Raw genomic sequence first — 15,599 nt, 5'->3', positions numbered from 1 at the left:
AAGAGAGAGTAAACGACGAAGCATAAATAAAAATTATACATCTAATGTTTTGAACCTCGACATGGAGAATCTCAATGATTAAGGTTTTGATTAAAACCCCAATAAATTTTGGTTGGTACTGTTATAGTTGTCATGAAATCAATGTTTCCAAAAGTTATTGTATTCTTGATTACCCTAAAAAAATAGAAAAATCATACATGCAGTCTAAGTCTCGTACACACAATCACAATCAAGGTCAATAAGAATGAAACTACCAAAAAATAAAGATAAAGATTTCAACAACCATAGGTGAACATATCTGATGGATATAAACCGTTTGGTAGGCATTTCGTGGTGTATATGTAAGATATGCTCTGCTAGGACCATCTTTTACAAGTTTTACCTTCTAATCTCCGTGTCTACCCAACTTGCTATAATGCTTTTTAATTATAACCAACCAAAAGATTTTAGAAGCAACAACACCACCAATAAGAAACAAAATTTTGCAGTAAAACACGGTTATACTTTGAAGCAATGTTTTCATCCTCTTCCGCTAATACCCCCAACACAACAAAATGAACTTTAAGGGTGACTTTTGCAATTTTTGAAACTTATCACCCATTAAAAGGAATTTGAAAATTAGACAGAAACACAGATAATTAAATTTGACGTGCTAAGTTTTAAGCCTTGCCTTAGAGGGTTTCACTTGTGTCAAAAAAACCAACACCTAAACACAAATACGTAAGCAATTACTTAATTAAAACTAAAACTATGTTGCCCTTTTCCAATCTCCTAGAGCATAACTAAAGGCTTATATTGTCCATCCTTCATGTTTCTTTTTTATGAAACTTAATCCCATAAATAGGTAAATAGCTTGCAATCCATATTATCCAGTGGCATAAATTTTGAAAGAGCAATAAAGACTCAAATTAAGCTCATAAAAGAAACAAAAACTATACTATCAAAATTTCATTAAAATTAATCATTATTTGCAATCCCCTAGAACATCTAACTTCACTAACTAAACCATCATGGTAGCTTCATAAATTGCTAAAACAATCAATTGAAGTAGATTTTTTGTTAAGGAAAATCAAGTTGGATGTGGCTTCAAATTCGAACTAAGCAACCTCCAATGTCAATATCGGACACTATAACAGAAATTTGGAATGAAGAATGTTTGGATGTGTCTTTTCAAAGTGCTTATTGCAACATAAAGAATATGAACCAAACAAATAATGAGTTGTTAAAAGGTAGGAATGAGTAGGTAATTTTACATTTCTTGCATCAACTCAATTGGTTACCTGATTATCCCATTCTGATTTTTTGAACAAAAATAATTATAATCATAGTAAGTTTAGCAACATATTCAAAATCAAAATTGTGATATTCAGTTTTAAAGCTCATCCACATACTTTTGGTACTTACTTGATGAAGGGGTATGTAAGAGCTGTGCATGAAGCCAACTGTATGAATGAGATAGAAATTAGCACTTATGATATTTGGTTTGATCCACTGATTTCAACTCTCCCTGGACTTATTCCAGATGGTATTATCTATCTTAGAGATAGCTATGATACCTGCCACAAATGACCGATCTTACGAAAGAGAAATAAGAAGGTGAATTAAGCCTTGAGTATCTTCATGGTTTAGCAAGAGAAATAATTACATACCTTAATATTTAAGCCTCAGAATTTGCAAGAACATACTTATTTTCCATTGGAGTATTCACGAAGTCTTCACCTAGTCATTTTCTCAAGTTTAATATTAATAACTTCATATGCATAATCATCTGACAAATTCTGCATAAAGACTCATTTTAACATGCGATTAAACCCTTAAAATTCACAGGAAAAACAAAGTACACAGAAGACCATATAACTGTAATATTTGAAGTGGGTTTGCACTCAAAGTTCATGAAATACCATCTGGAACAATATTTTTTTCGTGAATATGAAAGGAAAACTAAGGGTTGTTTTTTCTTTACCAAGTAATGTTTGTTTATGTACATATACCCAAAAAAGGGAAATTTTTACAAACTGAATGTGGATTACGATCCTGAATAAGTAGAACAATCTCAAAATAATAGATAAATTCAATCAATGATAAACAACAAAAATATTACAATTCTGAACCCTATACTGATTAGAAAATAAGTGACAAGATTTACCTGAGACTCAAATCAAGCAACAGGGATTTTTGGAGCCAAGATAATATGTGGGGAAGAAAACTATTGGTGAAGAGGGGGGACAGAGAGGAGCGATGGAGCTATGATGGTAGAAACATCTCGTACGATCCTATAATAAAACAAATAACTATGGATAAAATAACTAATTTTCGAGTAAGAGAATACGTCCACTGAAGGAGGGGTAGAATCAAGAACTGATAAAATGAGATTGAAAATAGGGGAACGGTGGTAGCTCCGAAGCCATTGTACTTATCTTTTCGGATGATCTCCATCAAAATGATGATGGATGCACTTGGTGGTTGAAGGGTGCGACACCATTTGGGCGTAGTTGAAGCCGGCAACACCGTCATACGCTGATAGATGTTGAAGGCAGCGAAAGCAGTACCGAGTTGAACCTAAAATACAGTGAGTACTGGTGTTTAGTGTTCGTGGTCAGGGAACAGGGGAGCACTCGAGCTATAAAACATGAACCGGATTAAGGCTCTTACAACCTGGTACTACCAAACGATGGGATTTATAGCGAGGGAGGGTACAACCGTGCAAGCTACAAAGAGACGCATCTGTGATGGGAGGGAACAAAGGGTTGTCAAAGTGCCCATAATTAAGGATATAGACTTCAAATTTTGAAAATTGAATGAAGAGCGGCATTTAAGGATATTTGACTAAGCGCATTGGGAACTATAGGTTCCAGATTTTGAATGAACCTAGATAAGGAAAAGAAGGAATATTTTTGAGAATTATAAGGATTTAAACGTGGATAATGGGTAGGTTAAAATTTAATGGGTTGTACTTTAAGCTTAAGCACTTGAACATCTTAAAAAATATTATTATTATATTAAAGCTATTTATAAAAATAGTGAGATTTTTTTATAAGATAGTAAGATATATATATATATATATATATATATATATATATATATATATATATATATAGGGTTAGGTTATTTTGTTTTTACCAACTATTGTGTGCCAGAATGCACAGATCTGGACCATCGGATGGAATATAATCAAATGTCATGATTTGAGGGTCTATGATAGTAGAATAGGATAGCATGTACCATATAATCACACAAATTTTAGCATAAGGGCATTTTAGTCAATTAACCTATATTAAAAAAGGAAATTTTCGGATTTTTAGGGATGATTAATTCCTTTATTTTTTAAAAATCTGAATATTTTAAATTAATTCAAATTTAAAAATCCGATTTTATTCTGTCAGAATGATAAAGTGTCAACCATAAACTAGTGAATGTATTTTTCGATTTTATTCTGTCAGAATGGCAGAATGCCAAACATAAACTAGTAAATACATTCTGAAAGAATACACAAAATCGATTCTTGAACTAATAATATATCAAAAAATTACATTGTATGATTGTGATTCATTGAATAATAACAAACATTCTGAAAGAATAAACAAGTATAATTCTTAAAAAATAACAACATTCTTAAAAAATGAGTGTGATCATTCTTTAATTCATTCTTCAACCCTTTCCCATCAGGTCTTCAAGCCATTCTTGAAGCCTTTTCTACCAGAAATTCATTGCCAAGTAATTTGTAGTGATACACTTGTAAAACCTGCACATTAAACATACAAATAATTAACTACAATTCTATCAGAATACAACAAATAATATTCTTACAAAATAAACTATTCTGCATGAATATTATTTAAGAATTTGTATTATCAAGAATATATCCAACAAACAAAATAAGGAAATAGCATCAACCTATTCTGATAAAATAAGGAACTAACATTCTTCGGGTTCCATGTGTTTCTTCTCGATATGTTCAATGTATTAAACTACAAATTCTGACAGAATAAGGAACTAGCATCAACCTATTGTTATGAAAATGGCATCCAACCCAATCTAAATTGAGTTATATAGTTCTGAAAAGAATAAGGAACAAAGTGAAGTAAAAACATTAATGATTTTTAACTATTTTTTCATTGAGACATTTTATCAAACACGTGGTGTGCTTCTTTAGTTTCTTCAAAAAAAATTAGTGATAGTCTTACCAATTTTGTTAATCAAAATTGGGTTTTGAAATCTGGAAAACATAATTCACAATCAAAAGTTAAGTACTTTTGAGATTATGTGCACCAGTATCAGATGTCAATTTGAATTACTAGCCTAAAAAAAAAATTAAAAGTACCTGGGATTGAAATTATTTGGTGGCGACGCCCTTTTCATCTTCAGTTACAATGGTTTAGTCTTGTGAAGAAGCGGAGCAGTAGAAGAAGCCAACCGTGAGACACAATCGAACCATTTTATAAGTAGCGGAGGAGACGAGGAAGAGGCTACACGCATTTTCCATCAATTCTTGTGACAAGTTGCCTCCACCACCATCATCACCGATGATGATTGATCGATTAAAGAAAAAAAATGAGTTTATGAAAAGAAAGAAAATCTTAATAATTGATTGGAGAAGGATAATTATCTGGTAATGAATTTTGAATCTTGATGATTGATTGTAGAAGAAGAAGCAGAAGACGTGGATTAGAAACGATGATGAGTTAGATTTAAGGCTAGGGTTAAGTAGTTGGTCAAAGAGATTTTTATGGTAATTCCCATTAATTAAGGGATTTTATTTTAATTATCATTCTAAAGTTACACAATTACCCTTATTCAATTTTTTCTAATTATTTAATTATTCCTCAATTCCTATTGGTGCATTCAATCACACAATAGTTGTCAAAAACATTTGAACCTAACTCTCTCTCTCTCTCTCTCTCTCTATATATATATATATATATATATATATATATATATATATATATATATATTAAAGAAATGAAAGTTAGGAATAGTATCTTTTTTGAGTTTTAGTATTTTACCACAAATCTTTGGTGGATTTAACATTTCGCTCTTAAATTCAAAACTTTTATATTTTTGTGTTTTGATTGAATTTTTCAGCATTTTAGTTATTGCCATAAATCTTTAGTGAGTTTGACATTTTTAGTCTTTACAGTCAAAAGTTTTACATTTTTTATGTTTTTACAACAAATCTTTTATGAATTTGACATTTTTCGTCCTTTTACTAAAAACTTATATTTTGACATTAAAAAAAAAAAAAAAAAAAAACTCCTTTTGAATTCCGGCACCATATTTTCCAAACTTTGGCAACTTTAACATTATTGCCACAACATTTTTGATTTTTCTCCAACAGTGTTCATTCTTTTGGTTGTACACTTTTGACATCTAATTTTAGAGGTTGTCGATTTTCTCCCCTATTTGTGATGATTTACAATTTCAGCACATATCTTTTAAAGTTTGCCGATTTTTCCCGTAATACCCTAAAAGCGGCATTGTCGCTGCCTCTTTACTAGTTACTATCAAGTTTTAAACAAATTAAATATAAAATTAAGTTTAGTGGTTAATATTTGTTTGTTTTTAATTGCTTTGTAATTTAAATTTCTATATGTGAAATTTATTTGTTTATAATAATTTATTTTTAGTTAAAATACCTTATTTCAAACTTTAACATTAAATTTATTTTAAAACATAATTTTAAGGGATAAACAAAAAAATGATCATATTATTATGGACAATATGTGTAAATGATTTAATTTTTACCGATTTGGGTTTACTAAAATGACTATTAAATTCAAACTAAAAATTCAAGATTTTGTTAATATATAGTGTATTTTTTTCTCATTTGCATCAAAAATTAAAAAAAAAATCTTTTAATCCATTAATTTGAAATGTTCTTCAAAATTTGGACTTGTCCTTGGAATTTAAAAGTAGTTTTTTCTCTTCGAAATGCTTTGTTCGATATCCAAAACATATTTTTGTTAGAAAATTTTATTTATGTAATATAAAGTTAGTCCAAAATGGACTCATTTCCGATGGTGGTTATTTCAACAAATGGCTCAAAAATATTTATAAAGAGGTAAATTATATTTATAATGGTCGTTTTTGTGATTATCCTCAATTTATTTTTTTATGTAAGGGCTTTTTTTGGTTTTCGCTCCGAGCCTAAAATATGTTAGGACCGATCCTGGTTGGCAGGTTGGAAACATCAACCCAGACATGACTCGTCTAACTCATTCAATTATATGAGTTCACAAGTTTATGGGTTAAATTCAGGTTTGTAGGTCAAATTTGGATTGGCGGGTTGGTGAGTTGACCCATGAACCTAAGTATTACGTGTGTGATAGTAATGATTGGTTTGATTTAGGACATACAACATTTTTTTGTTAGAAAATTTTATTTATGTAATATAAAGTTAGTCCAAAATGGACTCATTTCCGATGGTGGTTATTTCAACAAATGGCTCAAAAATATTTATAAAGAGGTAAATTATATTTATAATGGTCGTTTTTGTGATTATCCTCAATTTATTTTTTTATGTAAGGGCTTTTTTTGGTTTTCGCTCCGGGCCTAAAATATGTTAGGACCGATCCTGGTTGGCAGGTTGGAAACATCAACCCAGACATGACTCGTCTAACTCATTCAATTATATGAGTTCACAGGTTTATGGGTTAAATTCAGGTTTGTAGGTCAAATTTGGATTGGCGGGTTGGTGAGTTGACCCATGAACCTAAGTATTACGTGTGTGATAGTAATGATTGGTTTGATTTAGGACATACAACATGCATAAGTTGATAGACATAGTCGCATAACTTAAATCCAATATACTATGCGGTGAACCACCAAATGGTAAGCACCTTCAAGGAAGCTTATTTTAAAACGGTAATACTCCTTAAAAAAATTGACTGGTTGACCCGTAAACCCAAATGCAAATGTAACGTTCCAAAAATACCGCGTAAAAATTTATTTTTAAGTCGACCAAAAACATCAGAAATTCAATTCATAAGCCAATCAAAGTGTGACAACGTAGAAAATAATTATCAGAGTACAAATCAAAATATAGAATGCGGAATACTGGTGGATGCGATACGATCATGTTGGATCCTTTCCCTTAGAATCAAAGGTACCTGAAACCATTAACATTAACAGTAAGCACAAAACTTAGTGAGTTTCCCAAAATATCATATACCATACATACAACGGGCCCCGCCTAGTACAGATCTGCTAGTAACATGTGATGGGCCCTGCCCAACACATTCATCAGTCCCCGCCTGGCATACCCGATATACTTACAAATACATACAATACATGCAAAAGTCACATAGAAAGCTCGCATCCTATAAACATAAATCAATGGGTCGGCATTGGTGTCTTCTACCCACAAATACTATGAGGAGACTCACCTCAAACTGAAGATATTTAAATCACACACGTACAACTTCTATGAAGTCTCCTCATACTAAACACGTCCAAAACTAACCCTAATTAATAATTAAAGTAATAACCCATAATCAAATGTCCAAATCAAATTCTCTTACTAAGGGTAAAGGACCATTGTACCCTTCCATGTCTAAACCCAAACCAAACATAACCCAAGGCCTAAAATGGCCCAAAATCATTTCCTGGGAGTATGTCATGTGTACCCCTTCCTTACGCCCTGCGTACTAAGTTTTCACCGAAAAGAAACGAGTCAAAACTCGTTATACCCTGCGTACTCAGAGGTTACGCCCTGTGTAATCCTTTATTGTCCCCAAAACCACTTTTAATCTCTTAATATGTAAAGACTATATGCCCAACTCATAGTTCTTAATCTTGGGAAGATCTTAACTGATAAATTCGATAACTTTAGGCTTTTGCATGGCTTAATAGAGCCCAAAACCAAAGCCTACGTCCATAACACTCTTAATAACTTCAAACTCTTGCCTGAGTGAGTAATAGCAACAACGACTTCATTTTTATGACACAAGATCCTCAGAAAACAACATAAAGTAACAAACTTGAGCTATGGAGTAGCTTTTACTCATAAGAACCAAAACCATGGGACCAAAAGCATGCAAATCTTAAGCTAGTCTAGATCTAATCCATAGAACCATACATGTGAGTGCTTTATACCTCCAGAAACTTGCAAATGTGATGAAGGCCTTGGATCTTCAAGCTCTAGCCACAACGATCCTCAAAGAAAGACTTCGACTCCATTAATATGCACCAAGAACACACAAAAGAGGCTCATACAAGCTAATCAAGAATCAGGGTTTCAAAATACTAGTTAGGGAGGATGAGGGTTGAACATAGAGAGCCCTCAAGGGACTTAAGGTCCTTAAATAGGGGCTCAACCCTAAAATTTAGGGTTTGGGATCTACATGAGTACACCCTGCGTACTCCTTACATACGCCCATAGTACTCGACTAAGTCCCCGTCCATCTTAAATGACTTACACATGACGTATACTTTATGTACGCCAGCATAAGGACCAATTTTGCAAATTTTTAATCCATCAAGCCAAAAATGGAAAATACCTCGGAACAGATGTTACAACTCTCCATCACTTGAATCAGAATTCGTCCTAGAAGTCCGCCCCTATAAAATTATGGATAATGCTCACTCATATCCATCTCTAGCTCTTATGTCTACTCTGAGCCTTTTCCAGTGCTATCATTACACCTTCACTAAACCCTGTTCCTTGTTTTTGCAAAGTCTTCATCTTCCTATAGAGGATTGCAACCGATCTCTCCATGTAGTTCAAGCTTTCGTCTACCTGAAAATCCTCCAATGATACTACTACGGAGTCCTCAATGAAGCACTTACGCAACTGAGAAACTTGAAAAGTGTTATGAATATGACTGAGCTCCTCGGGTAGCTCCAACCGGTATGCAACCCTGGTCACTCAAGCAATAACCCTGAAATGACCAATATATATGGGGCCCAACTTTCCTGGCTTCCCTGAACCGGATGACACCTTTCCAAGGTGACACCTTTAGGAGCACCGTATCTCCGACCTTAAACCCTAAATCTTGTCGGTGCCTATCCGCATAGCTCCTATGTCGGCTTTGTACGGTGTGCAATCTCTCGCATACCTGCTGGATTAATTCGGTAGTCCAGAGTACCACCTTCGTGCTACCCATAACTCACTGACCAACCTCGCCCCAACAAATTAGGTCTAACACTTCCTCACATAGAGAATCTCTAAAGGTGATCGATTAATACTTTCACGGTAGTTGTTGTTGTAAGAAAACTCAACCAATGAGGGCTACATATACCAACTACCACCACAATCCAGCACGCATGCCTGAAGCATATCCTCTAAGGTCTGAAACCACTGAGATTGGGACCCCATGACGTGCCACAAACTCCTGAATATAGACATCTGCCAACTCCTCATGAAATTTGTCCCATAACCTACAAGTGAACCAAGCATCCCAATCTGAAGCCACTGAGACTAGGACCCTATGGTGTGCCACAACCTCTCGAATATAGAAATTTTCCACCTTCTCTGCAAAGATGCTCTCATGTAAAGAAATGAAATGCATACTCTTGGTCAACCGATCCACAATGACCCAAATCGAATCCACCCCTTATGCAGTCTGTGTTAGCTTTGTGATGAAATCCATTGTGATCTCTTCCTATTTCCAGACGGGAACACCGAATGACTCCATCTTGTCATGAGGTCGCTGATGCTCGACCTTGACTATCCTACAAGTCAAACACATCTCCACATACTAGGCCATATCCCGCCTCATGCAGGGACACCAATAATCAAGTCGGAGGTCTCTATACATTTTAGTCGCACTATGATGAATAGAAAACTTCGAATTATGTGCCTCCTCCATCAAAATCTTTTGTGAACCCCTGAAATATGGAACCCAAACTCTCTGATGAAGGGTCAAAAATCCCCTAACTATCATAATCAAAAGAGGATACCTGACACACTATGTGCTCACTCTGTCGTTGCTTCTTTTTCATAACCTCAACTTGTGCCTCATAAATCTACTCCAAGAGTGAGGTAATCACTGTTAACCTTAAACAAAAATCCTTGATAGGGTACTATTCATCTTGAGGCTAAGAGCATCGACCACCATGTTGACCTTCCGAAGGTGATAAAGGATCTTATAATCATAATCATTCACCACATCGAGCCACCTGCGCTGCCTCATATTCAGATTTGGTTGATCCATCAAGTACCTCAAACGCTTGTAGTCTATGTAAATGATACAACAAACTCCATATAAGTAATGATGCTAAATCTTGAGGGAAAAAACCACAATACCTAGCTCCAAATCATAAGTGGAATAATTCATCTCATGAGGCTTCAGCTGCCTTGAAGCACAAGCTGTTACACGACCCGTTTGCATCAACACTGCACCCAATCCTGAAATCAACGCATCACAATATAACATGAAATCATCCACACCCTCTGGTAGTGACAAAAGCAGAGCTTCACATAACTTCTGCCTAAAGTCTCAAACGCCGCCTGCTCCTCAGACCCCTAGCAGAAAGTAACTGACTTCTTCATCAATCGGGTCAACGGAACTGTAATCATGGATAAGTTCTCAATCAACCTCCGATAGTACTATGCTAAGCTAAGGAAACTCCGAACCTCAGATGGAGACCTCAGAACCTCCCATTGCATAATAGTTGCGATCTTGGCCGGATCAACCAATATACCCTTCTGACTGATGAGGTGCCTTAAGAATTGAACCTCGTGCAACCAGAACTCACACTTGGAGAAGTTAGCATAAAGCCTCTCCCTCCTCAAAGTTTCCAGAACCTCTCACAAATGATCCTCATGCTGTTCTCTAGTCTTAGAATAGACCGAGATATAATCGATGAAAACAATTATTGAACGGTCCAACATCGGCCTGCAAACCGTGTTCATGAGGTCCATTAACATTACAGGTGCATTAGTGAGCCTAAAAGGTGTCACCATGAACTCCTAATTATTGGATTAGGTGTCTAAGCCCATAACTATAATTGATATATACTTGAATTGATAGCAGCACAGTCCTTTTGGGTTGCCCTCAAACCTAGCAATCAGACAACGAAATTATGAAAGGAGAGATATTGATTTATTATAAGATTAATAAATCAATATAAATGATTTATTAATATGTTAAAAGATTAATATATTAATTAGGAATCATTATGTTTAATTAATAGTTAGCCAGAAATTAATCAGAATTAATTTTGGGGTTAAAAGTATTAATTATAAGGTGCAGGGACTAGTTTGCAATTATCAGATAGTTGAGTGGAAGACTCCAGAACCTCCTTGGAAGGAGGTGGACGAAATCTATAATGGAAACCCTAAGGATTTCGTCCAAGGGGCTTTAGATAAGGCCCTTGGGTTTGCTTAGGCCCTAAGCAAAGGAGCATTAGGGTTTTCCTAAACCCTAGATCCCTCAGCTATATAAAGAGCCTCCCAGCTCCTAAAATTGGCCACTCCTACTCTTTGAAGAAACCCTAGGCCAAAAATTGCATACTCCCTCCCTCTCTCTCCTTCAAGTTTCCTTCTTTCTAGTTCTTGGGTGTGATTCCATTAGAGGCATTACATTTGTGGTGCTAAGCTTCCAACAAGATCAAGATCAAGAGGATTGTCAATTGTTTGCTATAACAATTGAAAGGTATGTAACTCCAAAACCCTAGTTTGTTATTTTTGAAAATAGTCTCTCTCTTCTAGAGTTCTTATTTTGCAATTCAAAGTTATATGTTCAATAGTTAAAACATAGATCCAAAGTAGGTTGCATGTGAACTTAGGAATTGTTTTTCTAGTTTATTTGTTTTACCTAAAACCCATCAGCGGTATCAGAGCCAGGTTGTTTTAAATTGAATTGCTATAATAGTTGAATTGCAAATTAGGATTTATAGCTATTAAACCCTAAAAGGCCAAATTTTCGATTTCTAGGGTTTTTGGTTCAAAGGGTTTTCGAAAAACCCTACCCTCCATGAACCCTAATCGAAATTAGGGTTAGGATTTTGGAGACCCTAGCCTCCTCCCTTGATTTTCGAAATATGCTAGAAGAATTAGGGTTTCTTTGTTTTAGATAATAGTTTCCTTATTGGATAATTGAGAAAAATAAGGAAATTATTGTATCCCCATATTTTCGAAATCTAGAAGGGATATGGATTATGATTAAATCAATTAGACAATCCTTACAAGATTTAATTAATTAATTAAAAGTTAAATAATAGATAAATATTAAATCTAGTTATTTGGTTTATTTAAATTTAAATTAATAGTTTAATTTTTCAAAATTTATATAAACCTCAAAGTTTTAAAAAGTTTAAAACCCACCTTATATATATTATAATTAAAAGTTAAATATAATATATGTATAAGAATATGGTCAGTCAAATCGCTAGTATGCCTCATTCACGAAGCTAGTCTATAAGGGGGTATAAGGAAACTGCCTATAAAATGGTAGTCGAATGGGTGTCCACTCTCACCCACCGCTTCCTTGATTAGTGGAGGGTCGTTAGCAGAATGGATTTGATATGACAACTACATCTCATTAAAATTATAATGTTATTAAAGAAAGTACTAGAACATTATTTTTCAAAAATCCCAACTCTAGTTACGTTAGGAAAAATGTGAAAAGTATGCTAATCCATGAAATTGCACATTATGCTTTATTGGTCGTTGGTAGAGCGTGTGTGGATTACCGGCACACTAATAGGCACTAATAAAGAGTAGTAATGGGTATCTTATAATTATCATTTTGATGGAGCGTGTGTGGTTTACCGGCACATCAATAGTTAATGATAAAGACAATAAGGTTACCAAGCACATTTGCATGGTTATTCACATCTAGTTTGTGATCCTCGGTATCCCGGTCACAAATTGTAAAGCATAATCCGAGATTAAAACATGCCATTGAATAGTTTTAATGTATCTCAAAAGAATTAGGAATTTCACTTCGTTTATTTTGTCTAATGGTGGAATTGGTGAATCGTCATTCACCTACCTTTATGAGATTTAAACTTGGATCTCGGCATCCCATTTCCAAGTTGTAAATCGTCATAGTTGGATCCTAACCTTGATATGATATCTTTGGGTTATTATATTGAGGTATCTTGAAATCTAACTAAAACTATTTTTCTTTTCAGATGTTGTCACACCCCAAAACCAAGAACGGCGGAAACGTTCTGGGATGGAGGACGTCATGTAAGTATCACAACACAGTAAATGTAAATAAGCAAACAACATCATCCATTGCATTAAATATATAATTTTAATACAAGTGTGTTCTGTACATTATAGACACCAAAAATAATGTATATCAAAATAATAAGATGAGTCTTGAATGCGCTCCATCTTCTCAAAAGCTGGCCTCGGTACCTGTCTACTGACGACCTGAGAATACAAGTTATTTTGAAAGAGTTTATCAGCATTAAGCTGGTGAGTTCATAAGTATTTTTGTGTCGGTATTTGTCATCCAAATGTTTGAACATGTATAAAGTATAAGTTTGTAAAATGTACGTAAAGGTTTGCAATTATTTGTAAAAGTTTGAATCTCTCAGAAAAACCTATATTTTCTATTAAAGTAGCCTTCTACCAAGGCTTAACTGTTTTGTATGCTCATTTGATGTAAAAGTGTGTAATTTCCCAAATGTAACTATCATTTAACAAAATATAGTTGTACATAAACGTTTAAGTGAGGTTATCACTAAAAATATGTAATGGGTAAATTATTGTAGTACTGTAGCCTTGTATTATAAGAACTACTGCTGTACTAACTACCTTAAACCGGATTTATATTAAGGCATTACGTGATAAATTGCACCATACTATCGACTAGTAACAACGACAAATGAATGGTCGTAATAACGGAATGACGTTTGGCACCCGCAGACCTGCAGGTCCGGCTGTAGCTAGCAGCAAGGTGTAGGATTGTCAATCCAGTATAGATCTATACGCAAACTCACACTCTCCCTTCAAGAGAATTTTGGCTACAACTCGAGCCATGACAGTTAAGTCATGCTCCGATTTAAATCACAATAATAAAGTATTCATGTATATGTACTGTTTCTCGTTCTAGTATATGTATATGTATTGTTTCTAGCATCATTGTACATGCATTGTTTCTAGTATATGTATATGTATTGTTTCTAGCATCATTGTATAAGTATTGTTTATAGTATATGTATATGTATTGTTTCTAGCATCATTGTATATGTATTGTTTCTAGTATATGTATATGTATATGTATTGTGTTACCCCGATGATAACTAACTATTGATGTACTGATAAATATGAATATGGAAGTACTTTTATGTCTATATATGTATATATGATATATAACTAATGTTGAAACGACCTTCGAATGGTCACCCGAAATCCCACCAGACCACATCTCAGTGCGCGAAAAGGAAATAGGGCGGATGGCCTTCCTAGCCCTTTAAACATTACTTATATATATATATACATATATGGGCATGCAATTTATAAGAAGTAAAACAAAGTTTAATAAAAGCATTTGATAAGTAAAAAGAGTTTGTAAAACATTTGAAGTGAAACAGTTTGACAAACAGTTTGAACATTGGTAAAAATCGTTGTTTTCCTAGTTATTAATCACATGTGATTAAATGCAATCACATGTGATTGAAGCAATAACTATAAGTATTTGACTTGTATCCCCCCCCCCCATAAAGTATTTAAAACATTTAAAATCTTTTCAAAGGTTGATTCAAGGGGTATGAACTCACTTGTGGTGAGTCGTTTGAATTGCAGTGTCGGATACCATGCTAGGTGGCAAACGGAGACTTGTTTACTCGCACGAGCCTAGTTATCATATAATAAGCATATATATAACTAATTAGACAAATAATAACTTAAATAAATAAGTTAAGACACTTAGGAAACATGTAAACACTTTTATGAGTGTTTAAGGTTCAAATGGTTGCATCTAAGTTGCTACGGGACAAGGCAAAAGGGTTTGAAACATCAAATGGCCTTGCATAGGAGTTCACCACCCAACAAACCCCACACCTTGGAGTTTATGGCCGTAAACTCATGGGTTTATGGCCGTGAACTCCTCAAAGGGTGGTCTTGGGTGTTTTATGGTGCTATCTTGATCCTAGAACACTCCTAGCTTTGTTGGAATAACACATGAAGTAGTTTAAGGCTCTAGAATACCCCATAGTGGAGTTTTCGGCCTAAAGTCCATTCACCCTAGAGTTTACGGCCGTAAACTCCTATGGGGTGATGGCTTTTAATTGTTTTGAGGCTCTTACACATCAAGGATGGCTTCCATGAATTTATCTAAGGCTAATGGGGACAAGAGGCACACTTTTGTGCCTTCACTTGGAGTTTACGGCCCAAGATATGTTCCTTGGCCGTAAAATCCTTTCAAGGAGTGATTTTTATGTGTTCTACTCTCCATTCTAGTCCCAAGTACTCAAGGTAAATTGTCTTAAGGCCTAAGGTGTGCTTGGAATGATTTTTACCCTTAGAAAAGGGGTTTACGGCCCAAGATCCTTCCTTGGCCGTAAACTCCTATAATTCTATCATTTTGAAGTGTTTTGAAGTCCAAACTAAGCACAAGTATTAGTGGTTAAAGTCCTTAGGCTCAAGGAGGCAAGTTAGGGCATGTTTGACCCTTAAAAAGGGGTTTACGGCCCAAGAAAGT

The sequence above is a fragment of the Lactuca saligna genome, chromosome 8 (genome assembly GCF_052625555.1).
Source record: "Lactuca saligna cultivar CGN05327 chromosome 8, ASM5262555v1, whole genome shotgun sequence".
Lineage (NCBI taxonomy): Eukaryota > Viridiplantae > Streptophyta > Magnoliopsida > Asterales > Asteraceae > Lactuca > Lactuca saligna.
This window is presented reverse-complemented; position numbering follows the sequence as displayed.